Raw genomic sequence first — 27,391 nt, 5'->3', positions numbered from 1 at the left:
CAGAGGAAGAAGTGTCACATCTGGACATGTATAGCAGCCAAGCTGGGAAAGGGACAAGGCATCAGGACGAGAGAAGCTGTGGGTGCAGCATCGCCCAGAGGACATGGGAAGACAGATGGCAGATTTGGCAGCAGAGCGGTCACGGAGCGACCTGCAAGCTCTTCCTTCAGCAACACAACACTGCGTAAGGGCTGTCAGCCCAGCCTGGCAGGTTTGGGGGGAGGTATACATTCAAATATGAAGCCAACATCAAAGAGACTTCTTGGGCAAGACAGCCTTGGAAAATGGCCATCTGAGAACCAGGGGAAAATGAGAACACAGATCAGGATGGAAATTTTTAAGGGCAGGGAGGCTGATTGTTCCAGGTTTCTCTCTGCACAAGCCTGCCTTTCCTGCACACACAGGGCAACACAGCCAGGCTGGTGCTCAGGAAGGGCTAGAAGCCCCTGCACTGTTCTGTCCACCCTGCCAGCAGGACGGGGTCCCCAGCAACACCACCACCACCCATTCCCCCATATCACTGTTCATGTGGAAAAGAAAAGGAACAGAAATTAAACATGAGACACTGCAGCAGAAGCCTCCCCAAGCCCATACTCCCTTGTCCTTCCAGAGCATTTTGGGCACAGCAGTGCAGGAATACAGACAGCCAAAGAGATTTGTGGGCACACATTCCTGCTTTCCACCTGGTTTCTGATATGATGCTCTCCCTGCCTGAATCACCACTGACCATATCCCAAACCTGCCACCATGAATGTTCCTGCCTAGCTCGGCCAGCCCTGCAGCCAGCCCTTTGAGAGCCTATACTTGGACTCTGCAGCACCAACAAGGCATTAAGTAATTTAGGGAGGGCTTCCACCTTCTCATCCACTATATGGTTGATGCAATGGGCAGTATGGTGTATGATGCGCTGCACAGCTGCCATCCTTGCTCTGGGAAGCATCTCTGCACCTGGAAACACTAAGAGCTTCCATCCAGTTTGAGAAAAAACAAGGTGAGAGCACAATGGGCCTGAGTACATCTACCCCACCTCCCAGACAGGCTCCCTGGGGTGACCAGTACTTCCAGTAATGGATGGGCATGTCCCTCCCTGAAACACCACTCAGCTTCACCAGTTCTAGCACTGCACCTGCGCTTACTGGAGACAAATAGCTGTGCAACCACAGATGCTGCAGAGGCTCCAGCTGATCTCAACATCCCTGTGCTGACCACAGCCCTGGGAGAGCAAGAAGTGCTCTACAAAGGCAGCCAAACCCTCCTCCAGACTGGTAGAGGTCAATACTTAAGTGATGCTGAATCCTGCCCTGTTGCCTCTTGCCCTGGGAGATGATGACCTGCAGGACACACCTGTCTCTATATCCTGCCTGGCTGCTTTCCACACTTCTCTTGGCAGCACAGCTCTGTTGCAGGCCACACAGATGTCATGCTGGAGGAAGGGGACCAGAAAACAACCAAAAGCCAGGTATGAGGAGCCACAGGAGGGCACCAGGAAGGCTCCTTCTAATGCTCACTATGGCATGGAGAGACCCTGAGCTAGCTGAGCTGCAGGACCAGTCCAAACCCAAGAGCTGTTCCAGCAATACTGCTGGTGGTGAGCAGAGCACTAGGCTGGCTATGCAAACAGGCACAGCTGAAAAACCCAGCTGCTTGAACTACATCTTTGTTCCGTGGGGGAGTGAGAGGCCATCCTGATGACACAAACACCCTCCACAGTTCCCATTTCTCAGTCAAGACAAGCTCTGGGGAATCAAGAGCTTTCCCCAGCATGTTCAGAGGGCAGGCAGACAGCCTGTAGCACCAAGAGCAGGATCAGACCCACAGCTCAGCAGGTCCCATCACACACCTGCACTCCCTTTTTCCCACCCCAGGGGATGGGGAGGACACAGCCCTGGCACAGCAGACTCCCATGGGCAGTTGAGGCATGGAGAGACCATCCTGAGCATTGCTCCTAGCTGGAACTTTAAAGGCTACAGAATTACAGAAACTTATTCTACCTCCAGGATACTTCCCACAGAAAATCCCAAGCCAAAAGAAAAGTAGAATGAAATCCTTTCTCTGCTGAAACCATCTACAACACATGAGGGCCAGACATTCATCTCCTTCTTATGAAAGGACTGAAATTTGACTCTGTGCAGGGATTGTGCCAATAAGCAGCCATCCCCTCAGGCCAAGATGAAAGAATCCTGACTTAATGACTACCCCCTGAGCATGTGTAACACCATACATATGTATCCAAGACCAGGCTCAGGACACAGTCATACTTTCTGTAAGTCCAGTTACTATACTTTTGCATAGAGAGGTTTATCCAACCTGTATCAGAGGACTGTATTTAGAGAAACATCCACCCTGACTTTCCTGTAATGACTGAACTAAATTGGATGTCTCTAAAATGCAACATTTTCAGGAGGTGGCCCAGTCACTGCAGTTGCTATTAGCAGTATTGGCTTTGTTGTAGTTTTTTTTGTTTGTTTGTTTTGTTTATTTGTTTGTCTCATAACAAAGAAGAACTAAATGACATTTCATGGAAGGAGACACAAGAAATTAAAAATTTCAATGAAAGAAAATTAAACTTGATTAAAATCTCCCAAAAGAAAAATCCAATGAAACTGCCTGATGAGAAGATTAGAAGCAGTGCAATATGAAAGGAAAAAGCAATAGAGGACTTGGAACTAGAGCAAATAAAAGAATTACGACTTTTGGAAACATATAGCTGACTTAAAAGTATTTTGTCTGAACTAAAAACTTTTTAAATTAAAAGACAACCTAAGTGGTAAGACGTTGGATCACTCCCACCAGTGAAAAATAAGTCAGTAGGAAATGCAGTATGTCTCTGCTGCCAGATCTCCTCAATGGCTGAGCACCTGGAGCTAAAGCCTGATGAACTGCAAAAATGGCTCTGACAGCACCAACCTTTCTGAAAGCAGAAGACAAAAAAAAAAAGTTTCAAGTAATTTAGTAGACTGAGTAGTTTAGTCAAAGTTCAGAAAATTACTGCAGGTTACCACAGAAGAGCCTGGTTCCCTTTCCAAGCCCAAGGAAGATGAAGTATGACAGGATAATCTCTACCAGTTCTGAATTCTTAAAACCCAGAAATAATCAGGTTATATCACTGCTTATATTTTAGATCTTCTATAATAAAATTCTGTTCCTATAATAGTATTATGGTGATACAATATAGTACAGTCATACAGTATTGTTAAAGTCATTACATATACAAAGAATGCTTTCAGAAACTTTTTCCTTTTTTAAAATGTTTTGGGGGTTTTTAATAGTTTAAATTTCAAATAGTTTTATTTAACCAACTAGAAACCATTTTTAAATGCCTGTTTTCAGCACTTTGGACTTAATTTTCCACAAAAATACAGCTAGACCCAATTTATAGTAAATAATTAAATTACATCGAACAAAGAAATGTGTCACTTACATTTTCTAATGCAAGAAACATAGATATTAAGAATCTAAATAACCATATGCTACACCACAAACCCACTCACTTAAGCCTCCTGCACAGCTCAACTCTAAGTGCCACAACATGGAAAATCAGTGTCCTTAGGACAAGAGCAGAAGTTTACAAACACAGCAAGATTAAATCTAGGTAGTTAGGTTGTGGCTTTCTAATCACTAATTTAAATTGTCACTTTAATCCATCCATCCTACTCAGCAGCAAGCCAAGAGCCAAACAAAGTACAGACCAAACTTGCTCCCAAAGTCTACAAAGTTTGATTTGTTTTTCTGCAATTTTTCCCATTTTCCTTCCCTTCCATGAAGTTCTGCCATCTGTGACCTTCCCCTGAGAAAAGAAACCCAGAAACACAAAGAACAATGCATGTCCCCAGCCTGGAGCCTGCAAGCCCTGAGTCTCTTACTGGCATAGAATAAGGCCACTCCAGGCCACTGCTTGCAGGATCAGGGGAGCTATGTACACCTCCAAAACTCAGGTCATTTCTCCGCTGCCTTGTGGATTATTCCATAGTGACCAAATTTGTCAGAACACAGGAAAAATAGCGACAGAAGCACTGAAGCTGAAGGGAGACCGTCTAGTCCAGACTCCCTTCTCAAAGTCAGGGTCAGATAGAAAAGCATCCTCAGGGCCATGTCCAGGAAGGTTTTGAATGCTCCAAGCCAGAGCCATGCCAAGAAGGTCATCTATACTTGCTGTAGCAACTGAGTCCTCCAGTTGGGTGGGCCCCAAGCCCTAGGCTGCTGCACCAACTCTGCTGGTGCCCTGTGGTCCATGGTCAGCTACTTCCAAGTCTCATGAGTCTCCCTGTTTGCCAGCCCTCATGTGATGTCTCAGCACCTCAGCCTGTGCCACTTTCTTGGCATTTCATCTTGCTGCATGTAAAATGCAGGAAGGGGACTCCGCTGTCAGGGTCACCTTGGCTTGGCTGACATAGGGTCCCCAGGCCTCATCTCAGAGTACCACTTCCTCTGAATTTCAGTTGAATGCAGTGATCTTGGAGGTCTTTTCCAACTGTGGTGATTCTGTGATTCACTCTCCCATACTCTCTCCAATGCAGCACACTGAGGGGCTCACCATCCCAATCTCCATCACCTCTGATCCAGCTGCTTCCTACCACTGGCTCCAAGCTACAAATAAAGTGCTCCCTGACGGAGCAAGGTGAGAGCCCCTTCCTCCCTCTGCTAGGAGGAACTCAAAATTGCATGACGACAACCTCTCACAATGTGCCTTTAAGCACTAGGAGGGTGCAGTGAAGGTTGGCTCATTCAGATCCTGCCTTCTGCTTGGCTCACCCACAATCTACAGATGACAAGACATAAGAAGTTGGTGCTTGGGGTAGAGGAATAAGGTCACCCAAAGATTTCATATGGTCCCATTAAACAGGAACACTGAGCCTCTCTGCTTTTGCACTCCATTTTAAACACATCTTTATTTGAGATCAAATTGTGACAACACAGACGTCCCTCCTTGGCCAAAACAGAATCCAGAGCTTCTCATGGAGACTCCACTGAAAACTACACAAGTGATCACAGTGTTGAGGTGCTTCCTCATCTCATGGCATTCATGCTCCCCAGAGGCTAGGCAACATTACAGTAATTTCAGTTAGGAAGGCAATTTCTCAGCCAAAGGGGTTTTCTCTGAAGCATTTCACATGGCTGCAGCTCTTACAGCCATCCCTTACGAAAGGGTTATACAGCAACAGGCAGGACAGCACTGGGGCTTAGGTAACCACCAGGATGGGTCAGAATAAGTGAACCTGCTATAGAGGTGCAGGTGACACAGGGACTGGGGCAAGGGCTGTAAGAGGGGAGACCATGCCCACCAGCAGGCTACTGCACCCTACCTCCCCCTGCCTCTGCAGAGAGGCGCTGTGGGACCTCCTGTGTCCTGTCTTACCCATTAACCACCAACAATAGTGGCCTGAGTGATGGGAAGGGCCTGTGCTGTTGTAATGGTGTGAGCAAACTGCTGCTATTGTCACCACCTAATAACACGGTGTGATTACAGCCTAATTACCAGTCCCAGCTACAGCTGAGACAGTAATTTCAAGCCAGCTTTTAAAAAATGTTTAGGCATCTTAAAGCTCAGGTAAAAGCCAAGTGGGATCCTCAAGAGCTCTAAGACCTCTTGTTGTTGAGAGATCAGATTAGTAATTGAATGTAAGAAGCCACACCTAAAGGAAATTAGTATGAAAGTGCTTCTGAAATCATCTCAAAGCAAACCCACTTTCACTCTGAACACACCGCATCAGCAATGCAATATCTTCTTCAGACTTAAGGCTAAGTATACAAAATATATTTACAGCAATTAAAGTGGGTAAGATGTTACACCAAAAGCAGAAGTGACAGCAGTAGAAGGCTTGGTGTTTATAGGATTCATGGAGGAGTCAGCATTAGCACAGCACACTGACGTATGCCCAAGAGTTTAGGTGACTGATTAGTTTAATATCAATTGAAATCACTTGTGGGTGTTAGAAACATTTCTCCCTCTCCTTCATGCTTTGGGAAAGCTCTTGCAGTCTGTTAAGACGGAAGTATTTCCTCCAAGGAATATTTTAAAGCAGTGACACATCTCCTTTTACAACTCTGCAGATGTAGGCTCTGAAGCTGTAATGAAATCAGCTTTACTTTCCCTTGGGCCAGAAGTCCCTGCATGGAAAGAGGACAAGGCCTATGCACACCCCTGACCAGCATCCCTAGTAAGCACTGCAATTTCTGTCCCCCTCTGCAGAACCCCTCTCTGCTTGTGACTGTCAGCAGCCACTAAACCTAGGATGAACTAGTTAACCTCAGAGAAAGCCTTGAAGAGGAGAGCAGCTACAGAGCAATTCAAGTGTTATCATGCAAAAAAAAAAAAATAAAAAAAATTAATAAAAATAAAAGAGCTGAAAGGATGCTGCCATGGGAAGAAGGAAGAGGTTTAAGCTTACAGGGAAGCCGGAAAAGCCCATATGTGATATGGAGTCAGGCTGCCGGGATGCCTGTGGCTTCTCTCCTTTTATTTGTTACTTATTTGCTTGCCAATGGCTGTTTGCCAGGCTACTTTTGACAAATCCTCCCTGAAAGAGCTTCTTCTGCCTCCCTCTCCATCTGCTGCCCAGGCCTGACCACCCCTTTGCAAGGTAGCAGGGAAGGCCAGTGTTCAGCTCTAGTCTCAGGGCCAGTCTTTCTGCTTTTTCCACACTTTCCCTCCTGTTGCCTCTGAGCAAATACTGCAAACCACTCAATAGCAAATGACACATTTTGCCTTCTCTCCACTCCTCAGAGGCAGCCTGTCATACTGCATCGTAGCACCCCAGAATAAGGCAAGGTGTTTTCTTGTAACTTTTGCCTACCCAGCTCATCACGTCTTTGCTATCTGTCCACTCCCTCCAGAATTGTCCAAGAGGTGGGAGTGCAGATCAGTGCAGGGGACGGTGGCTAAACAGTTAAAAGGAAAAAGATGTTCATGCAGAAATAACATCTGCCAGACAGACAAAGGTCTCTCTCTTTCTCCTGCATAACACCCATTCTGTTCAGCAGTTTCAGAACTGCCAACCTACTAGGAAGGACAGGGAAGCATGGGAGGGAGAAGGAAGAGCCTTGATCTGTGGACAAATCTGTATGAAGTCATAAAGTGGGGGGCAAGCGGCTTGGCCAGAGTGTTAGATCATCCTGACCCAACAGCTCTTTCAGAGTAATGAATCTCTCAAAAGCTGGAGGGAGAAATGGGGAGAGATTCCCCCTCTTCTTCTGTGCCAACATGAAGCATTTCTAACACCATCAGGCTCCCAAGAGGAGGATTCTGTGGCTAGGATGACGTGGGGATGGAGCACAAGCCATGGCATGACACAGTGGTGGGATGACATTTTCTCCCACATCAGAAGACAGCAGTGCAGGCCAGCGTGAGGGCACTGAGAAAGGACATGGAGAGGCTGAGGATCACACTCTGCTCCTGAGTACCACCTGCAGCCCAGGGAAGCCCCAGTACCTCACTGGGCCTCAGCCTCCCATCAGGCAGGTGGAGACAAGCATTACTTTAAGCCACTTTGGTTGGTGGTCCAGAATGAAGGCAGAAAAAACAGCACCTCAAGCAAACTAAGTACCCCAAAAATTCTTACAACAATAACCTAACCCCATCCTTCCCTGGCAGAGAGGTTCTCGAGAGCTATGCCCGGGTACTGCCCGAGGTGGTGTTGGCACACCTGCCCAAGGGGTCACGCAAGTTGCTGTCAGCATCCCCCAGCGCAGCCCCAAAGCCAGGCCCACTCGGGAGACACAGCTCAGCACAGGGCGCATTAGCCCCACGCACGGCCCGGCCTCCTCCCCACCCCCATCACCCCGCCGGCAGGACTCCCTCCCCGAGCCGTCCTGCATCCCACAACACCCCCACAACACCCCCAGCCGCCCCTCGCTGGAGCCCCGGCTGCCCGCAGGCCAACCCGCCCGCCGCCGCGGCAGGCGCTGGCTGAGCCCTGCAGCGTGGACCGCTGCCCCCGCCCCGCCGCCTCCCGCCCCGGACTGACCTGCTAGGGGGTCCCCGCCACGCTCCGTTGCGGGCCCCACGCCCTCTGCCGCGCCCGCTGCCTCCCTCCTCCGTTCTCGCGGCCCCCCCGCGCCGCCCAGCCGCGGGCTCCTCGGACCCGGCACCGGCAAGGGAAGGAGAAGGGGCCGGGGCCGCCGCCGCTCCGCCCCCCGCCCGCCCCGCTGCGGCGGAGAGTCCGCGGTGCCGGGGCTGCTCCCCCCGCCTCACCGGCGGTAGGGCCGTAGCTGCCGCCCGCCGGGCCGAAAGGCAGCCTGGAGCTCCTGGCCCTGCGGGGGCAGCTGCCTCCTGGGCCGGAAGGGGGGCAGCAGCCCCCCCCGCCGCGCTGCCTACCGTGTGCCCCGCCGCAGCCGAGCGGGGAGGAGGGGGCGAGGCGGCGGCCCCGGCTCTGGGTGCGGGGGGAGGACGGTAGCTGCCGGCAGATCGCCTGGGTGCGGGGTCTGCGCGTCTCAAGCTATTTCTGGGTCTGAGGCTGCTCCCGCCGTATCCGCCTCTCCGAGAAGCTTCTGCGGCGCTCGGGCTCCTCGGGATGGCTGCCGGGCGTGTGCCACCGAAGGAGCGGGGCAGGGGCCTGCAGGGTCGGCAGGCAGCGGAGTGAGGGCACACAGGGGGTCAGCCCCCCAACGCGGCGGCGGTGACAGGTGGGTGGGAGCATTTCAGACCTCAAGAGCGTTTGCTAAATCTCTCCCGTTGATGCAGCATCGCTCTGTTGCTTGGCAGGGGTGGTAGCTAAGACACTTCCGTAGGGTCTTCTTTCTGCAGAGCAGCAGTGCCGTCCTGCCGTCAGGAGTGACCGGCAGGTAGGACAGGCACCTGAGCCACCAAGGTGAAAAGGCACTTTGAAAGCCTGGTTTTCCTTAAGCATCCCACCCTACTCCCCACCTCTCTCACTCATGAGAATGGCGGTAGCGTGTCCTGTGCTGGACAAATAATGAGGAGCACACCCAGGGGTTCAGTACTGGGTGTCTCACTGGTGTTGCCAGCCAGTGGTCACGGACACATCTGCAACGGGGCTACCGGGGAAGAGGCACTAGATTGGGAATATCCCAAGTGCTTCACTGTTACCGCCTTATACGAGGGGGTATGAAGTCCCACATCTCTGGCTTCTCGAGGTGCTAAGTAAGCAGTGCTGCTCTGCAGCATCCTCTAAAGGTTCCTCTGGTCTCACTTCATCTCTTTCAGGGTGAAGAAGCATACTCCAAAGGCTAAGCCTCTGCCTTTTATAGGATCTTCTATTCTGACATACACAGCTATAAAACTCACCAAGAGAAGCATCAGGGAAGCAAAACATGTAATGACCTACCAGCTAAGAATTTTCTTTTATACTGCAAGTGGAAGTAGGCTGAACAGGTCACAGACCATGAGGAACCAAGTGGTGAAAAACAGGTGTCTCCCATACTGTCTCTTTTTTTTTTTTTTTTTTTTTTTTCCCAGCCTCCCAGAAGCTGAGGTAACACTGGGCTGATTTACCTTGTGGCAAGACTTTATTATAAATGAGACCTTTATCCCTGACTGGTGACTTCTTGGAGCTACCATAGTCCAAACAACACATGAATAAAACTTCAGGGAACAGTAGAATAATAACAACAACAAAAGATTTCAAAATATTTTCCCTGCCATATGTTTCAGCCTCAGCAAAACGTATGACATGGAGAAGTCACCTATATTGCCCTCTTGCTCCTGACAAGCCAGCACCAGTCTTAAAGCATCACCCAGGCTTGGACACTTTGAGTGCTGCCTCACAGCAGGTGACAGTGCTTGCCTTGGGAAAGAGCAGAGTGACTGCTGGATTAGTGGAACATGCTAAGCAAACATTGCACAATGAGAATTTGTGGGAGAAACAAATTTGTGGGGATTTTCTAAAACACTTGTGATTGTGACCTGCCACTGGGTCCTCAATATTTGATACCCTACTTCTCAGCAAATGTAGACTATGTTTTTCAGAAGCCATGGCTTCCCTGACCTACTGAACTGGAATCCAACACACTTTGTCACTTAAACTGGCAGATGCTGTTGGGAAATCTTGACTTCTGAGAAGAGCTGGCAGCCTTGCTTCTGGTGAGATACTCTGGTCCCAGTGGAGTAAATACCCTCCCATGGCCTGCTACAGCATCACACAAACCTAACCCATGTGCAAGCCATTCCCTGGAGATACTTCTCTTTTCCTGACTTTGGCTCAGATTGTGCCTAGCTGGAATGGAATGGAATGGAATAGAATAGAATAGAATAGAATAGAATAGAATAGAATAGAATAACAATAATAATAAATCAAGAAGGAAACATAGAGTCCAAACAAGGAGAAAAACCTCAATTTTCTGTTATACATTGGGCCTTAGTAGTTCTAACTTTGGCCTTATAGATATGATAGAATCATAGAATCATAGAATCATAGAATTGGCTGGGTTGGAAGGGACCTCAGAGATCATCAAGTCCAACCCTTGAACCACCGTTGCAGTTGTGATGCCACAAGAGACTGTGCATCCCATGGTTTGTAAGTCTTGTGCTGGAAAGCACAAGAAGGATGTGGCTCAGCCTCCAGCTCTGTGTGTGGAAAAGCCTCTTTTTTACTTCCTCATGGTTTACTTCCCATGCTGCTTATAACCCTGCAGCAGTGCTGGAGCTGCAGCCAGAGGCAGCAGGAGGGTGAGGCACAGGCAGCTGCTTCATGCTTGGAGCTGTAGCATGCTGCCTATGTGAGGCTCTCAAATGTAACTCCTCTTTTCCATCACTTACAGCTGTAATATTTATGTGTAATTTCTCCAGGGAGGCTTAGGGACTAGGGCTGGGTTTGTCTATGTACATTTCAGCTAAGATGGTGCAACTGTTCCTGAGAACAACATCTGAAGAAAAAGACTATTTTGCTCATGTTTTTTAAAAAGGCTGTAGGTTTCTTCTTGGGCAGCTTCAGTATCTCCAAGCTTTGGAACCAAATGCTAGCAAAGGTGTGGCCTATAGCTAGTGATGTGCCTTTGAATTCCTCCTTGAGGCTGGTATGTGTCGCTGGAAGATTGTTGTTTGTGCAGACCAGAAGCAGGCTTGAAGGGTGCAGGATTGAAAATAGCCTTTTGGTCTCCACTCTCTGCCCCTGGAGCCAATCAGCCTGCATCTGTGCCTATGGCCAGCCTGACATGGCACAGTGCTGTGGGGATGCTCCCCACAAGGATGGGCCAGTTAGGATGCAGTGAACACAGCCTGTGAGCCATTGCCCAGGTCCTGCCTGCAGGCGACTGCTGAAGAGAACCTTCACCTCCCTAGTGCAGAGGTGGGAGCCAGTGTGCAGCTTCACAAGGCCTTGTGGTGCCAGCAGGCCTGGACACAGCACCTGGGAAGTGGGAGCAGGGAACAGCCCAAGGCACAAAATGCCCAGTGCAGCCCTGGATGTGGCCCCAGACTTTCTTACCTGCAAACTGCTTCCAGGACATACTTGTTTCCTTGGAGGACGTTTTGCTCATCATGACATTACAGTCATCCTTCAAAAGTAGGAATGAATTTCTTTAATTCCTGGGGCAAATGTGGGGTTATCCTCTGGGGCAGAGATGGAAACTTCACAACTGAGGAGGTTAAAGCTGTGCTTACCCGGTGGTGCTGGGCGGCTTCCCCTGTGGTTGACATGGCACAGCACCACAGCCCTTCCATGCTAACTTCAACCTCGGCCCTGGGTACTTGGTGTTTCCTCCATCTGGAACCGAGGGCATCTAGTGGACACCTGGAAAATTAAATCCTGGCAGTTTAGTCACCATGTAAAACGAGTGTGGATGAACCATCCTCCCTGGCACAGGCCTGAGGATGGCGGCAGGAGGGGCTGCTCCCCAGGGCAGCGCTAACCACCCCCTCCAGAGCCCTTCCCACCTTTCCCAGCGCTGCCTGCTTCCTTCCCGAAATACATCCTGCCTGCCGTAGCTAAGGAAACAGGGCTCCCGTGGGCAGCAGCTTATTTCAACGTGCACCATTGTTGGGTGCCCAGAGCAGAGAGAAGCTGCGAGCACCATCCCAGGCTGATCCACAGCCCAGCCAGGAGACTCCGGGCTGCCCCAGAGTCCAAGTGCAGAGCAGCGCCTCCCACATACAAGCCCTGAAATCCAGGGCAGAGCCAACTGTGACAAACCTGCATCCCCCTGTGCAGGGGGGGGGGGGGCTCTGCATCCTTCACTGGGCTCTGCCCTAGCAGCCACCCCCAGCCCCAAGGAAGATGTTTCTCCCTTCACACAGGAGGCCATGGGGTTCATGCTTTGCAAAAAGAGAGGCTAGAAGAGCTGCAGCAGAGGCTGAACTGCCGTCATTTCAGCTACCTCAATTCAGTTAATTTAAAAAATTAATTTCTTAATTTTTAAGTGCTCATCCCAGACCTTTGCAGGGCTCTCTGGAGGCAGGTTGCCATTGGAAATAGAAGAGAAACTGAGGCCACAGCTGCTAAGCTGGGAAATTGTCTCTCCTCCATGCTGGGTCCCTCATGGTTTGGTGTCTGCATGCTTGTAATTTCAAATCTGCTTCAAACATCATCCACCACCCAGGCTACATGACCAGGCACTAATCAATTACAATAAAATACAGTAATTGACTCTTCCCAATGCCAGTCAGGTGGGACAGTGTGGCTGAGTGCTCTCAGGAATGGGATTCCTCCATGGCTCCGGATTTCAGTTTTTTGGCTGGCCTTGGGAAGCAAGGTGTTCTCATAGTGCTGCCCAGCCTCTGCCAGCCCCATTCCAAAAGCTACCATGGCTGCGCTCTCAGTGCAGGCAGCTCAAATTGCCCAAATGGCCAATTCAGCTTCAACCCAACTGCTCATGTCAACCAGTACCACATCCAGCCCTCCTGGCTGTCAGCCACTACTACCTCCAGCTGGATGAGACTTCCATCTGCTTCTTTATCATCACAAGCAACTGGTGCAGCTTCTTGCTCAAGGCTTTCCTCTCTTCACCCTAGAATTCTGTCACTAACCAAATGCTTCTCCACTTTTCCCTCCCCAGATCCTGTCTTTTGCAACACAGACCCACTGCTGATCTTCTAGACTTGCAGGCTTGCACTTGGCTACACCAAATCAGTTTTGGTGCATCAAATATCCTTGCAGTACTCTACAAACAGCTGGTCTGCACTTCCCCAGAGGTGAGGCCCATTGCCTGCCTACCCTGTCAACAACAGATGCTCAGACCTGGCCCCATGCTCTGAAAGCCCAGGGCATGCTGTGCTGCTTCCTTGGGGTTTGGAGATGCATGCAGGTAGGAATACTGGTCCATTCACTCCATGGATAATACATCTTCCTCTCTTATGTACACATATGAGAGAAAGAAAATAAATATATGGTTTTATGGAGCTTGAAGTGGAGGTCACAGACTAGAGTAAAATCTTTCCTGCAAAGCTCAGGGAAATGACCCCTTTGCATCAGGGGGTGCAACTGGCAATTTCTGATAGACAAGAAGATGATCCAGGCTGAGCACTTGACCTTCTGAAGTTGTAAATGGCATTTGCAATGATGCTTCGAGCAACAGAAAATTGATAGCAGAGATACCGGGGCAAAGTGATGGTAGTTTTAATGCGAATGCCCATGGATTATGGGGGAAGGATGTAAGATGACAGTCTGAGCTCGGAGAGCCAGTGAGGAAGATGCACATCATGTAATGAACCATATTATCATTCTGGCCAAACACAGGGCTTTGCATGAAGGCTGTGTCTCTGTGCACATGCCCAACTTCCCCAGCAGCAATCATTCCCCCTGGCTAAAACAGTTGCCAATAGTGCAGTTAGCTAATGCATGGTGGGATGGGCCTTTATGAAAGATATTAACTCTAAATAAGCTGTCTTATATAGAAATTTTTTAGCAAAAATATCCTTACTAACTAGCTCATTTGCCTTTCCTCTATGTGCAGATTAGCATCAGAGTGCAAACCAACCCAAACAAACAAACAAAACCCCAAAAAACCAAAACCCAAAAAACCCCAAAACAGAACAAAAGGAAAGAAAAGGAAGGGTTCTAGGTCAGAAAAGGGATTTATGTTGACTAACATCCTGTTTCTGGAAGCGTAGCAAATACCTTGAGAAGAGCTTAAGAACAGAGCAAGAGGACGATGCTACAACAGTGTCATCTCCCTCTGTGTTGTGGTAGTGCAGTGGTGTTTTGGAAGAGGGGTTGGGGGGCACAGGAGTGACTCCTGTGAGAAGCTTCTGGATGCTTCCTGGCCCCGCCTCTGCCCAAGGCTAAGCAGATATGGAAAGCTGGATAAGCCTCTCCAAGTAACATGAGCAAGAAAGGGAAAACACAACTGCAAAAGTAAAAAAAAAAAAAGTACTTGCAGAGCAGGGTATGAAGTAAGAGAGCAATGCCAGAGAAAAGACACCAAGATCAGTGAAGGAGGAGGAGGAAAGCTGCCCGAGCAGAGATTTCCCTGCAGCCTGTGGTGAGATGGCAGCTGTCCCCATGCAGCCCATGGAAGAGCTTGATGGAGCAGTCCTTGAGGGACCACAGTAGGATAGATGTGGATTTGAAAACCCTGAAGTGTCACAGGTGGGCAGATGTGAAGCAGCAGCCTGTGATGGATTTCTGAGAGGGGCGGATGTGTTCCTGAGAGACCTCACCCTGTGGGAGGGACTCACGTCCAAGGGGTTTGTGAAGGACTCTCTCCCATGAGAGGTACCCTGCTTTCAAACAGGGAAATAATGTGAGGATTCCTCCCCCTGAGCAGCAGAAGCAACATGTGGTGAACTGACCCTAAACCCCCATTGCCTGTCCTCCTGTTCTGCTGGGGCAGGAGTGAAGAAATCTGGGCTCGGGAAGAAGAAGGGGGGAAGGTATCAAGATCTGGCCATGTTTTCTCTTTCTCTTTGTAGATAAATCAGTTCTTTTTCTTCCCAATTTGAACCTGTCTGTTTTTTTCCTGTTAATGGAATTGGAGGATGAAGACCTTCCTGTCCTTGTCTCAATCAATGAGCCTTTGAGTGAATTTTCTCCTCACTGTCCCACAAGTGGGGATGGGGGATGAGTGAAGGGAGGCTGGTTGGTACCAGTTTGGCTGGTTCTAAATCATGACACCCACATGCCAGCATGAGGCTTCCTGCACCAGCAAATATATTGTTCATGAAACAGATTCAGAAGTTGTATAAAATGTGGGCATCCACAACACCCTGCAGCAAGGTGCCCCCTAGGTAAGCCACACATTGTTCAAAGAGCACAATGTCTCCTCATGACCCTACTGACCCACCCACCAGCTTCTTTCAGCCACTTCTCAGGCTGGAGCATGCAGTTTGATCCCTTGTCATCAGCTAATAATTTTTTATTAATTTCCCTGCTCATGCTGCGGCCTCTACCTGTATTTTTACTGTGCACATCATTTACCGTCTTCAACTTCATTCATAAGGACCCTTGTACCTGCTTTCTCCCAACTCTTTCCTGAAATGAAGCCGTCACTCAGAGAGAGGCAATATGGGTTTATCATGCTGGAGTTACACCAGGGAAGAGCAGGGAACACTGCCAAATTGAAGCAAGGAGGGAACTGCTGATGGATGCCATGCCATTAATAATAGTAATAATAATAATAATAATAATAATGATAATGATAATAATGCTACCTCCTGGCAAAAGAAGAGCCTTGAAACACTGAGAGTGTTCAGATGCAGCAGCTCTAAAAGAGCTCTGTTGCTGACCATCTTAACAAGTGGTGTGTCAAACCGGAGAAAGCACTGGGCCTCCCATGCACTGGGGGTCCCAGAATTTTGCCCAGTCTCCATTACCCTCCAACAAGCTGGCATTTTGATAAGAGTTCGGTGTTGAGCTCCCCAAGGGCATTGTTTTATGGGCAGATCAGAGACAGCTGAACCTCCAGGTTGTCTTGGATGTGCAAGTAGGAAAAGCCACCTGTGCTGGAGTGAGTTTGGTGGCCTGTGATGATTTTGTCTCTTTGCCCCTTTATTTGCTACTCCTTCCCCACGGGTAAGATGATAAAGGCTTCTGAGGAGGGGATTTGTTCCCACCCCAGCAGGGGAGGTGGCATTGCTGCTTCCCTTTACCTTGATTATTGCTCCTTCTGCCGTCTGATGCCTCCGAGAAAGGCGAGCGTAGCCAGGGGCTACACTTCTTTGCAGCCGCCCCTGTTTGCCTCAGCCTGCACCTCTCATCGGGCAGGACCGAACCGGCGCTCGCAGGGCGCTCTGCGGCGTTTTGGGGCTCGGCCTGGGGCAGCGCTGCGCCCGCTCCCCGCACCCCCCCTGCTCCCGGCGGGCTGACAGCGCCACCTGCCGGCCCCATCCGGCACCGCCGCCTCCCGGGCTGGGGAGGGGAGAGAGGGACGGAGAGAGAAAGAGAGAAGGGAAGGGAAGGGAAGGGAAGGGAAGGGAAGGGAAGGGAAGGGAAGGGAAGGGAAGGGAAGGGAAGGAAGGGAAGGGAAGGGAAGGGAAGGGAAGGGAAGGGAAGGGAAGGGAAGGGAAGGGAAGGGAAGGGAAGGGAAGGGAAGGGAAGGGAAGGGAAGGGAAGGGAAGGGAAGGGAAGGGAAGGGAAGGGAAGGGAAGGGAGGGGAGGGGAGGGGAGGGAGGGGAGGGGAGGGAGGGGAGGGGAGGGGAGGGGAGGGGAGGGGAGGGGAGGGGAGGGAGGGGAGGGGAGGGGAGGGGAGGGGAGGGGAGGGAGGGAGGGAAGGGAAAGGGAAGGGAAAGGGAAAGGGAAAGGGAAAGGGAAAGGGAAAGGGAAAGGGAAAGGGAAAGGGAAAGGGAAAGGGAAAGGGAAAGGGAAAGGGAAAGGGAAAGGGAAAGGGAAAGGGAAAGGGAAAGGGAAAGGGAAAGGGAAAGGGAAAGGGAAAGGGAAAGGGAAAGGGAAAGGGAAAGGGAAAGGGAAAGGGAAAGGGAAGAGAAGGAGAGGGAAATAGTACAGGGCAGGGAAAGGGATTGTAAAGAGAGAGGGAAGGAGAGAGAAGGGGAGGGGAAGGGAGTGGGGAGGGATGGGAAGGGAAGAGAGACGGCCGTTGTCTGTGTCCCCGCATCAGTCCACTCCCCAGCACCCCCGGGGGATGGAGGTCCTCAGGAAGTGACAGGCTCACCTGCCGCACGCACCAGGTTCCCAGCTCTTCTTCGGCTGCAAAGGTGTCGGTGAGGGACCAGAGGCTGCCCTGGAAAACCGGTAGGTGGGAGCTCGGGGAGGACCAAGAAGTGCCGGGGTGCTGTGGGTGAGATGCTGCTCGGGCAGCAAGTGCGTCCTGCACAGAGCTTCTCTCATCCCAGCTCCTCCTCTGGTTCTTTCTGACCCCACCCAACCACCCTTGATCTTTCCAGCTTTCACAGCACACCCAAGCCTCCTCTACCTCATCACCTCCATCTCTTCCACTTCTGTTTCCCAGATCCTTTCGGTCCTGCGCACACACCGTGCCAGGGCCTCTCCTGCCAGGGCCCTCCCCAGGACTGCATCTCAAGGAGACAAGTCTGGAGGTCCAAGTCTCTTGCTGTGGGACTTGGCCCTCATATTTATTCCTCATTTTTCTGTTTTCTGTCACAACTCCTCGCTGTTTAGTCTAGTCCCTTGTAGTCTTCCTCTGTGGTCCTCCACTACAGGAGGACCAAGGAAGTGATTCTGCCCCTGTACTCAGCGCTGGTGAGGCCACACCTCGAGTACTGTGCCCAGTTCTGAGCCCCTCAGTTTAGGAAGGATATTGAGGTCCTGCAGCAGGTCCAAAGGAGGGCAACTAGACTGGTGAAAGGACTCGAGCACAGATCCTATGAGGAGAGGCTGAGGGAGCTGGGACTGTTCAGGCTGGAGAGGAGGAGGCTCAGAGGAGACCTCATCACTCTCTACAACTACCTGAAAGGAGGTTGTAGCCAGGTGGGGGTTGGTCTCTTTTCCCAGGCAACTCTCAGCAAGACAAGAGGGCATGGTCTTAAGTTGTGCCAGGGGAGGTTTAGACTGGACATTAGAAAGAATTTCTTTATGGAGAGGGTGATCAGGCATTGGAATGGGCTGCCCAGGGAAGTAGTGGATTCTCCATCCCTGGAGATATTTACAAAGAGACTGGATGTGGCACTCAGTGCCATGGTCTAGAAACTGCAGCAGTAGTGGTTCAAGGGTTGGACTTGATGATCTCTGAGGTCCCTTCCAACCCAGCCAGTTCTATGATTCGATGATTCTATGATTCTATGATTCTATAAAATGGTCCAATGCTTCCCAAATGCAGACTTCTGTTGGGTTTTCATCAGTCACTGCCACTGCAAGGAGGAGAGAGGGTAAGGTTGAAAGTGCCATTTCCACAGCAGACACCACACCAGATCTGTAGGCCCTGGACCACCATTGGCCTCTGGAGATGCCCAGAATCTTGGGGATAAAGAAGATTACCAGCTGTCAGGGGCATAACCTTTCTTCAGGCAGCCTGATGTGTGGTTGCCCTTGATATGCTGCCACCAACCTAACTTTGGACTTACTCAAAGCAGTGCTAAGGGCTTTGTTTGTTTGATACCAAATTTATCAGGTGGTTCCTGGAATCTGGCAAACAGCTACCCATGATGATATAGTGACTTTCTTTTCCTTCAGCTGAGAAAAGAAATTAGCACCTCAATTAATTTTTCCTCGTCTCATTTAGGGAGATGATTTTACTGGACCAGGGGTTACCCTCCAGCCCCATCCAGCCCAGAAGGAGTATTGACCTCCAGGGCCTGGTGTTTACTCCCAGCATCTGTAGGGATGTCTCCATTCCCCTGGCACAAAAAAAGAGGTGCCACCCCTAGGAGTCCAGGCCATATGAGGTCTAGAAACAGGTGAAAATGGGGCTGCCTCTGGCCTCCTCAGAGGAGGACCTGGTTCTGCCTCGCATCCTCTCCTTTAACAAGGCTTTAGAATTCTTCTGTTAAAGCAAGCCAGATCTGCTCCAGAAAAGATGCTGTTCATCACTCGCAGAGATAGAGACCTGCCCAGAGGATAGCCCGGCTGGTGATGATGCTGAGGAGATGCCTAGCTCAGAGCTGGACAGAAAGTGCCTTGACCCACTCAGCAATCAATGAGGGAATCCCCTCCACTCGAGCACCTGATTGGCAGGGATGATAACTGTCCTTTAGCACCAAATCTGGGGCTTAAATGTGTGCTCAGAAAGTGAAGTGGGCTCAAGCTCCTCCTAATTCTGCCAGAGTGTGAGCCCAATGTCTTTCATACCAAGTAACCCAATGGGGGGATGGGATGAGACAGGCTTCTTCAATGGAGCTGGGCAACTGTGCATATGACACATGGGGATAGAGAAGCAAGATAGTGTTTGAATTGGCATTGGGTGGCTGGGGGCCTGGTCTATGCTCCCAGTGCTGTTAATGCATTTTACATAAGAAATGATAAATGGAAACTTCCCTCACTGGGGCAGGTGCAAATGAAGCAAGCAGCATTCTGTTCTTTGTCTAGCAAACAAGTAGTACGTTAAAATCCCTGCCACTTGTGGTGTAGCTGGGGTGGTGGTTGTGTGTATCCAGGGCACTAGTTGATAGCTAGTATTTTTGCAGAGCCAGAGTAATTTTGGAACTGCTCTTACAGACCCACTGTAAGAACATCTTGATGGCAGCAGCTGTGTGACAACAGGGAGAGAGATCCCAGAGCACTGCTGCGGCAGGCAGAAGGATTAATCCAAGTCTATTTTCCGGAATTGATTTAACACTCTGTTCATTTATCTGCAGCTCTTGCTGAACCATTTCATATTTCAGATCTGATTTCACTGTTCCCAGGGCTGAAAGGCTTCCTTCTCTAAGGAGCAGCAGTTCTGCAAGAGAACAACAAGTAGGAGCCCTAGGGAAGCAGCAAAAGGGAAGGAATATTTTATCTTTAGTAACTGGTCATTTCCATTTTGGAGGCAGTGAAAAAAGAACCATCTGCTTGGTGCTGAATATTCACTATGTAAACAGTTGCCTGGTTATGAATATATGCATGTGTTATTGTTATTTATTATTTATAGGGTTCCCTAGGTGTACATGACACTTCACAAGTGGAAAGGAAGACCAAGGCTCTTGCACCTTGATGTGTCCAATATAAATTTGACACACTGCTCAACAGCAACAGAGCGTGGGAGATGAGGGTCAGGCAGTCAGCTGGGGGTGGAGAGGAAGATGCCACCTCTGTGGAAAAGGGCAGTGCACAACTTATGGAGCAGTAGCTGCTCCCGCTGACAAGAGATTGCTTCAGATGACCACCCTCACATATTCATGCCCACTACTTTGGGATTTAATCCTCCTCTGCAATAAACATAATTTACATTTACTATTCTAATTCTCTGCTCCTTAGAAACTCTGCTCCTGAAGTGTCCTGCCTGGAAATGGTGCAGAACATAAAAAGCCTTGGTCCAATACCTTTCCTTGCTGTGGTATCCACCGGGGAGTGATGGGACTGGCTTGCTTGAGCTTCATGGCTCAGGAGCTTCAAATCAGTCAGCTGAAACAAAAGGAGATGTTTTATTGTGCACTTTTCCTGCTAGCCAAATGATCTTGAAAGCACGGAGAAAAATCCCATCAAGTCCTAGGATGACACCTTCTTGTCAGGGTATAATGTTTGATACTGAAACCTGCTGTGGATGATGGGTATTCAAGAGTACCCACACACCTGCAGAGGTCATGCAGAGCTTTGCAGGGTGAAATCCCTGTAGTGCTTCCCCATTCTTTTGTCCTTTCTTTTCATTGACAAACTTCTTTTTTCCTATGGGTTTTTTTGCCACAACATTCAGTTTTTCTCTGGTGCTGAGCATCATCAGCAATGTTTGAAGAAAGGGGCAGTCACATGGAAGAGTCTTCAGTCCTCTAAGGGGAGAGTCCCCACATCATTACAGGGACAGGAATCAAGGGCATCTGTGAGGCCTGGGCGGGATGGAGGAGTGGGTGCACCACAGCCAGGGACAACAGCCCTGGCCTGAGCACAGGCAGATAAGTGCCTTCCCTCATGCAACACTCTCTTCCCACCTGTCATCAACATTTTCTCTTCCTGCTCTTATGCTCTGACGCACTGAACTTTCTTCACTACACCACCAGCAAGCATCAAAGGAGGCAAACCTTGATTTTTGTGACAGCTTTCCTTCTACAGCAGGCCGTGCTGTAAATTGCAACTTTCTGCATTTGTTTCAAAAAGGTCCGGTGCTTTGTTGCACAGGCCAGCTGGAACAGCCCAGAGAATCACCAACAGTACAACATCCCAACTCCTTGGAAACACCTTGACCTTTTGTTCTTTCTCCTCTGCTCTCAAAAAGATGTTCAGATGTTTATATGACTCCAAGAAGGAGGAAGATAGAATAGGAAGGACAAAGAGACACAAGGACTTTTACACATGATGAAACAATATTAGTGACTGCTCTGCATCTTTTGTGGCAAGAACTCTGTATTCTTTATTGAGCACCTGTAAACACCTGGTATACTGTAGCCCCAGGATTCTCCCTCTTACTCACTGCCAGTGTCAGAGGAATGTAGCTGGCATGGCAGCTCCTTGGCTGCAGGAGAAGCAGTCCCAGGTGCCAGCACCAACTCAGGCAGAGCATAAAAAAGCAAATCAGCTGATGTTTTGAAAGACAGACTTCTTGTACCTTAGGCGTCAAGTCCTGTTTAAAAAAAATATTATGAGTTAGAAGACACATCCAAGAAAGCAACCAGTTTTTCTTGTGTCTAAATATACCTTTGGTGCTCTGGCTATTGAGGCATCCTGAGTCTTGGACTTTCTGCCAGAGATAACAGCAGCCCTGTATGTGCAGTGGGTTAATATTCAGGCATTCAGTAGGTGGGTTTTGTTCATTGGATATAAAACATCTTTTGCAACCTACTCAACAACCCATTCTTCATTTGGAGGCAATTGAGTATTTGTCAACAAACCTTTCACATTCTCTTCTGAAGTGCTGGAACTCCATTCACTAAATAACATCATAGTGAAATGTTGAGAACAAGCAATTTTGAATAGTGGGGTTCTAGGTGCATTTTTTTCTTATTATTGCCATTTCTCCCTTTCATTCACATGGCTTATTGGCCTTAAAATATTTCTCTCAAATACAAAGATAAACCAAGCCATGCAGATGTTGTTAAGTGACAGATTATTTACTCCCTTACTTTAGAACTGTCCAGATCCATTTTCAGTGTATGCCCTTATCTGAATCATAACATGTCCCTGTGTATATACACCTTGTACACCAAGCATTACCTCCTAGCTTAGTGTTACACCGAATGATAAGCTGAGAGGCTGGTAATGAGAAAACATCAGCTGCATCACCTTGGGGAAGAAACAGCACACCAAGGCAGAAGGTGTGGTTGTATAACATCCCTCCCCTTCCTAGCACTTTACTTGAAGGAAGGAGAAGCAGAAGGCAGGTGAAGGTTGGCCAGATGGGAACTGGAAAAGAGGTTCACTAGCACAAGTCATAAATTCAGATACAGCATGTGCTTGATCTTGTGCTAAAGTCATGACCATCTGTCAACTGTTTAGTTACCATCTCTTCCCTTGTTAATAAGTGCCCTCCTCACTGAAACCTTCAACACAACTGATGCAACACAACTTGCAATCTAGGTCAAAGTGATAAAAAAACCTAAAGCTATGTTGTCAATCTGCCTGGCCTCAGTACTGGGTGCCCCTTATATCTCAGATACTTGCACAACAGATACAAAATCCTTAGTCCTTCAGTCTTTCTTTCAGAAGTTTCCAAAATGCAACAAAAGAAGAAAGATTGAGGGAATAGGGTAGCTTCATCTAGAAAAGACATGGCAGCCACTTTCAAGTATGAAGACTACAGAGAGGAAATGATTTATCTGTTCTCTATATCCACTGGGCACATCATAAGGATGAGGGTCTTAGGCTGCTGCAAGGGAGTACCATGTTAGGCAAGAGGAAATCCTCCAAAAGGAAAACAATTAATTGAATGGATTGCCCAGGGGTGATGGAAAATCTCCATCACTAGACATCTCTGGGACCTGATTAGATTATTGTCTGCAAGAGATAGATACACTTGGGACATGGATTTGAGGAACTGGGAAAGGTCACAGAATCATAGCATGATTTGGGTTTGGGTTGGAAGGGACCTTAAAGATCATCCAGTTCCGACCCCCTGCATAGGCAGGGACACCTCCCACTAGATCAGATTGTTCAAGGCCCCATCCAGCCTGGCCCTGAACACAAAGATGGTCGGATTGATTTCTGAAGGTCACATCTCACTCTGAGTGGGAACTTAACATTGGTTTACAGTTTCAGGAAGATCAAGTGTAGCAGGACGAATCTTTCTTCAGGGATTGTTGCCTCAAGGTCTAACTCAGTGTCGTGATATAGACTCGTGAGCCATGCTCTAAGTCTATTGCCCACAAACTGGAACTAGCAAGATTGGTCTGCCGCTCAATGAGCTACCAGCACACTCTCTTGACTAGCTCGGGAGTGAGCTAATTGGTGGGTGTGAGCCTCACCTTTTATTGGCCCCCTGGTCTTGCACATGCTCAATAGGGGGCCTGCCCTAATTGGGCACAGGTGGATTTGATACCGGCTCACACCCACTTCTCGGTAATCAGAGGCGTCCGATGCTTTGTTCCACTACAATCAAGTCCTTCCTGACAACATCAGTTGTATAAACCAGATCTGAATGAGGAAAGGAAGGAGCTCCCTTTTGCACTCAGTTGTTGTGACAGATTGGAAGCTGGTCAGCATTAAAGGCTTGCAGCTCTCCTGCCAACCTTACTGAATTTTGAAAGCTTCATAAGGCTTGTATTGAAGTGATAATGTAAGGCAAGCAGCACCAGGTTTATTGCAGAGAGCATTCATTTCTTCCAAACTATCACAACAAATAGAAGAGATTAACTCACGTATTTCAGAGAAAAATCACCATCAGACTCTTGAATGTTAAACTAATGGGGCTGTCTGAGGCAATGTACATTTTGAGTTAGAAGAAATTATACATAATTTGGGATACAATCTAAAGGGAGACCTTGAAAACAGTTGAGCAGGCTGTATCAGAGCATGGAGTCAACTGGAACTGTATTTTATTCTGCCTAACACAACTGAGCACAAGGAATTAAAAGATGTGACAGCCAAGCTACCAAGACTGTCATCTGCCAGTCATCATCAAGTGTAGCCCAAGTTATTGAACTAGAAGACGAAAACACCATCTGGCTTCTGGCTAGAAACTATAAATTAGGTCTGTGGCTTCCCACCTCTCTTACTACATGGATATATTGAGAAAGGGTCCATACCAGAGAAAGCCCCTTCATACAAATGGCCATCAGAAGAGAGCAGGGTAGTGAGACTCAGTCACACCAGGGCCAGGGTGACGGAGGGACTGGCTGCAGAGTGCTGTGCTTATTTTGGGATAACACCTGCACAGTGTGTAATAACAACAATAAATTTATCTTACAGGTGTTCCTCATGCTGTCAAGGTCTTCCAATGAAAAGCATGTAGCATAATCCCTACCCTATTCAAAAGACAGGAAAATCCTGATGCATAGATGAAATAATTCACCTGCAGTTGAAAAGCAGGATGGGGAAATGCTCCATCTCCTGGGTCATAACGATGCTCTGTTCAGGGAAAATGTCTCCTCAGAGGAGGAAAAGAAAGGCACTGTTTCTGAGTGCCACACATCCAAGTTCTTTCACTATGCTGATTTTACAATAGGACAAAATCAAATTCCTGCAGTAAATATTGTTATTTTTTTAGTGCTTGCTCCAAATACTGTTCTCATTATTCACTTACACCCCTTGCTGATCTACTTATTTACCTGTCTCTCTCTTACATCCACATGCACGTGCATAGCAAATTCATCCCCAGACAACTTCTCCCCCATCCTGCCAACAGCTCGTCATATCAACACAACAGCACTGAAAGAGGATTTTTTAAACTATATTCTAAAATATGAAGCCAGTATTTTGACAGTGACACATCATAAGCATCAATGTGCAGGAGCACTTTAATGAGAATGTGAGGCATAATCTGCTTCAGCATTCTCCCATTCCAGTGGAAAACAAATTTTCCCCTTCCCCTCCCTTTTCCTCTTCCCTTTCACTTTCCCCTATCTCTTCCCTTCATTTCCCTTCCCTTCCTTCACTCCCACCTTTACTCCCTCCTTCACTCTTTCACTCCCTCCTTCCCTGCCCCACCCCCTCCTCTGGCTACAGCTATGACACTCCCCGTGCAGGCAGAATTCAAGCCTTTCATGTGGTGCAGTCCCTTCTGTCTGGCAGTCTTTCTTGACATGAAAAGGTTTCTCTGTGATTTGTAAGCTGTTAAAATACAGCAAAAACACTGTCTGATTATTTGAAGATAAAATCCAGGCTGGGTCACACATTTCTATTGCAATGCTCAGTCTACTTTAAATTGATGAGTTGAGGGAATATTGGAGGATTTTTATTCTCAGTAGTCGTGACAGGAGGATGAGGGAGGTGGGAGTGAAAGCTCAATCCGTTCTGAGCAGCTTTCCCTCCAGTTCTGCTGAAGGTGTCTCTGAGTTGTTCATCACTGCAGATCCAGTGCCTACAGGCTTGGTTTGAACTTGCTTTTCTTATCACCACCATTATTCTCAGAAATGTTGAATCATTAAAATTATCTTGGAGAAAAAGTTATTTCTGATAAAGAACCCTTGATCTCAGTTCCTGTTCCCACCCTCTGCACTAAGGCACATGCAGGAGACAAACACAGCCACTCTCTCCTCCAGGCCTCTCTCTCTAGAAACTGAGACCTTCAATTTTGCACTTTTATTGTGCTCTGAACCTTCAGGCAAAGTAAGAGTCTCTCTCGGAGAAGCAGATCTGCATGTCACTGGATGTGCGGAGGGGCTGACCAATAAGCTTAGGACCTAAGGTTAAGTTAAACTCATCTTCCTTCAACTTTTGACTGGCACAGAATTTGGCTGTCTCCAGGGATGCATTCCAGCAACCCTCTTCTCTCTCCTTCTCTTCCCATAGGTGGCTTATCTGTGGAAGGAGACAGGGATGCTTTTCATCAGATATGAGAGAGTGCAGCAGGTAGGTGTGTAGGAGAGCAAGAGGCTGTGCACGGTGCCTGTATAGACAGTACAAGGACTGCGTGGGTGGGCAGAGGGTGGTGAGGGTGTGCAGCTGTCAGAGGGCAAAGGCATGTCTGCAGAACTTCTGACAGAATGTCCTACTGCCTGGGCACCTCCTGTCCAGATCAAAGCCTTTCCCAGACACCTGCTGTTGTGCAAAGGTGCCCTGCAAACCCATGGAAGTTTTGAACCTGTAGAGACCTGCAAATATTTCATTGCCTCAGATGGTGGTTCCATCAAGGGCAGCTTTGGGGCATCAGGGAGACACACTGAAACCTCACCTTGCCCCCTCTCACCTACATCGAAGGAAAGAGGGATTCTCTGAGGGATGGAGCAGGCAGACATTCCTCCGCTCTCTCCATGGGACTTGTCGGGACCTCAGAGCCCCAAGTACACCCTTATTCTCCCCAGGACTCAGGGTCGTGCTCGGAATGAGGCGGAGGGACCCGCAGGAGGTGCGGGTTCTGAAGGGACAGCTCTGGGTGGTGCTGAAGGAACAGATCCGGCAGTGACAGGGCCGGGGCAGAGGCAGGGGCAGGGACAAGGCCAACGGGAACACGAGCAGGGATAGCAACGGGGACACAGAGACACGAGCGGGGCAAGTGACAGGGGAGGGAACACGGGCAATAGCAGGGACATGGGCAGGGACTGGGAGAGGGACGGGGCAGAGACACTGGCAGGGACACGGGCAGGGGAAGCGACCAGAGACGGTCAGAGACGGGGAAAGGAGAGCACTGGACAAGAACAAGACTGAGGAGGGAGACAGAGAGAGAAACGGAGAGGGAGACAGAGGACTAAGGCTGAAAAGCATACGGACAGGGAGAGGAGTCAGGGCAGGAGACATACAGACACAGGGCAGGGTCATAGAGAGGAGGGACAAGCGACAAGGCCAAACTGAGAGACACAGAAAAAAAGCAGGAGGGGAGAGGATCGGGGAGACGCCGGTCTGTGCTGCGGCTCGGGTGCCGGGGGAGTCTCGGCATGGCCGGGAGCTTCTGCCGCGGCGGACGAGAGCGGCGGCTCCACCGGCGCCAGACAAGGCGGTACCGGGCTGCATCCCGAGAAGCCCAGGGAGAAGGGGTTTGCGGGGTGAAGGTGCAGCCCCCAGCGCTGCGGGGCTGAGGCGAGCCCGAGCCCCCCGGGGCCGGCGGGTGTCTGCAGACACGGCAGCACTGGGGATCCCCTGGGAGTGCTCGGGGTGTCGGGGTACCTATACCACCACCCAGCTTAGCTCCCCGTTCGGTTCGGTGTCCCGGGCTTTCCTGTGACCTGGCTATGCAGGCTGAACCTCTGGGCCAGGGGTGCCCTCCAAGCCAGCAGAGATGCTCCGTCCCCAGCCGGAGCCGTGGCTGCGGGTGAGGGGCCGCCCCGACTCGGTAGCCCAGCTCCGCAGGTTGCATCCGGACAGCACTTGACCAGCTGTTTTGTGCATTTTGTAATTTCCTGCAGAGCAGGGCAGCGGTCATAAAGGCA

At 49.3% G+C, this 27,391-nt stretch overlaps 1 protein-coding gene across 2 annotated transcripts in view; it reads right to left on the bottom strand.

Annotated features, from left to right (window-relative positions):
• Positions 1-23,559, bottom strand: part of TMEM63C (transmembrane protein 63C) — a 48,245-nt gene extending 24,686 nt beyond the window's left edge. Inside the window, exons 1-2 of one of the 2 annotated variants that reach the window (XM_030451961.1) lie at positions 23,550-23,559; positions 7,965-8,009 (exon numbers count right to left, since the gene is read on the bottom strand). The gene's annotated coding sequence lies outside the window, so the exon portion shown is untranslated. Of the gene's footprint in view, positions 1-7,964; positions 8,010-23,549 lie in introns of those variants that run through there. The other variant, XM_030451963.1, reaches the window with a different exon arrangement.
• Positions 23,560-27,391: the final 3,832 nt, after the last annotated feature.

Source organism: Calypte anna, chromosome 5A, assembly GCF_003957555.1.
Source record: "Calypte anna isolate BGI_N300 chromosome 5A, bCalAnn1_v1.p, whole genome shotgun sequence".
In the NCBI taxonomy this organism is placed as follows: Eukaryota; Metazoa; Chordata; class Aves; order Apodiformes; family Trochilidae; genus Calypte; species Calypte anna.
This window is presented reverse-complemented; position numbering and strand designations above follow the sequence as displayed.